The sequence below is a fragment of the Tenrec ecaudatus genome, chromosome 3, assembly GCF_050624435.1.
Source record: "Tenrec ecaudatus isolate mTenEca1 chromosome 3, mTenEca1.hap1, whole genome shotgun sequence".
NCBI lineage: Eukaryota > Metazoa > Chordata > Mammalia > Afrosoricida > Tenrecidae > Tenrec > Tenrec ecaudatus.
In genome coordinates, this window is record NC_134532.1 from 165,236,476 (window position 1) to 165,238,842 (window position 2,367).

Sequence of the window (2,367 nt, forward strand, 5' to 3'; positions counted from 1 at the left end):
GAGGGCCCACAGAGGGAGAAGCCTACAGATCATGCGCTGATGACCTAATACAGTCTTGGCTATTGTCAGAGGGAAGCACTGCTGTGAAACAATGACTATCCTTACCATTTACTGATCCTAACTTGTGGTAGCCTATAACTTCTCAAATCAGGCCCATCAATAGTGAATACTCTCTGTGGACATTGCAATGATTTATTGAACCCGATGTAGAAACAGTGAGATGGGAAGGAAGGGTTGTTATCAGAATAGGGCACAAAGAGGATGAGAGTGACCTCTGCCTTGTGGTAACTGGGAAGTCAGAAGGAATTAGACTTGGACAGGTCCCATGCTGCTTACTGTACTGTAGAAGAGAGTAGTGCTGTTCCTTAGGATTTTCTAGAGTGTATTATTTATTTATATTTTGGTTGGATAGTTTTATTCTTTCAGCTCACAAGGTGTTTTTCCATTGGATCCTTCTAGAAACTGTCTCAACTGTCAAGGAGAGGATTTCAGCCTAGCTTCCCTTGAATCAAATTTGAAAATCCTACTGGGAAATCACCCAATGCTGCCAGAAGGTATGATTTTCATACATATCTAAACAGACTAATAAAGTAAAGACTAGCTCTTGGATAGTGCTGAGCTTATCAGCTCCATCTTACCTTCCTGATTGATCTTGGAAATGGGTCTAGAGTTAAAACAGCATAGCACCTAGGGGAGCTTGCCATTATAATACATAACTTTGTCTTTGAAAGGCAAATTCTTATTTGACTAGACTACAGAAGCTAAGTAGTGTCACCAAGGTATTATCAGGGTAGAATCTGAAAATAACGATTTTCTTCCATCAGGCATGGATTTAGCCTTTTTTAGTTTCTACTGTGGCACAAGAGTCTCCAAAAACAAAATGATCATCAGGCAGTCTTGGGAGAACTGCTGGGCCAATGTCTGGCTTGGGCTGGATGTTAGTGATATCAAAGCAGTTGGGATTTTCAATGACAGGGATCTTGATAATTTTAGTACAGATGATAAATTTTTATGGAAACAGGCTGGTCTTTCTACAGAAAAGTGGTAGGTGGGTTTGAACGTATGACCTTTGGGATGATAGCTCAAAGCTTACCTACTGTGCCAGTAGGGCTTCTTTTTGGCAAAAAGTTGACCAAGCAAAAGTAGAGCTATAGATGTTATGCAAAGAAGTAGATTTGCTTTGTCTCTAATTCAGTGTCCAACTTTCACGTGAATAGAAGGTGAATGAAAATACCACGGTTTGGGCCAGGCACACCTCAGTCCTCAAAGTACATCCTTGCTTTTCAACACGTATATAGCGGTCTTGTGTAGCCAATTGACCCAACAGAATGTGTCATTTGCTTTATTGACTGCTGCCTCCATGCCCATTGGTTGTGGATACTTGGTTTTTTTAATCTTTTTAATTTTAATCCTTTTTTCATAATGTTATCTATTGGTCCAGGATTTTGGTTTTCTTTATATTAGTTGGAATCCAAACGGAAGCAAGTACAATCCATATGTTCCATTCTGCATATAATTCAGCCTCTCTGATTACTTGTTCAGCCTACATATTGAATGAGTGTGGTGACAGGATACAACCCTGACCCTGATTTTAAACCATGACGTATTCCTTTGTTCTGTTCACACAACTGCCTAGAGATTCATGTACAAGTTCCATCAGAGGACAGTGAAGGATTCTGGAATTCTTATTTTTCTCAAGGCTATATAATGTACTATGCTCCACACAGTGGGACGCCTTTGCACAGTCAATGAAACACAAGTAAACATCTTTCTGGTAGTCTCTGCTTCCGGCCAAGACCCATCTGAATTATGCCTGAATTTCTGGCAAGCGTTTCTCCATGCACTGCTGTAACCATCATTGGGTGATTTTCAGTAAAAAATTCACATGTATGCAATTAATAATAGTGTATAATTTCAGCCTTCTGTCACTCACCTTTCTAGGAATGCCTACAAATATGGATTTCTTCCCGTCAGATTTTAAAATTTCCTGGCATAGATGAAGGCATCCAGCGCTTCATCAGCTTTTTGAAATATTTCAATTGATATTACGTCAACTCATGGAGACTTTTTTTGGGAGAGGAACACATACATTTTCAGTGCAGCTTGGACTTCTTAGGACCATTAGTTCTTGCTCATATACTAGCTTCTGAAATGGAATGTTGACCATTTCTTTTTGGTGCAGTGCCTTGGTGTATCTTTTCCATCTTCTTTGGATGCTGCCTGCATAGTTCACTATTTCACCCGGAGGATATATTGACATCAATCACAACAGGAAGCTGATAACTTTTTCTTTAGCATGCATTCCTTTGTTGTCACACTTATGCTGCTGCTCTTTAAACTACATTCTACCCATCTAAACAAATAAAG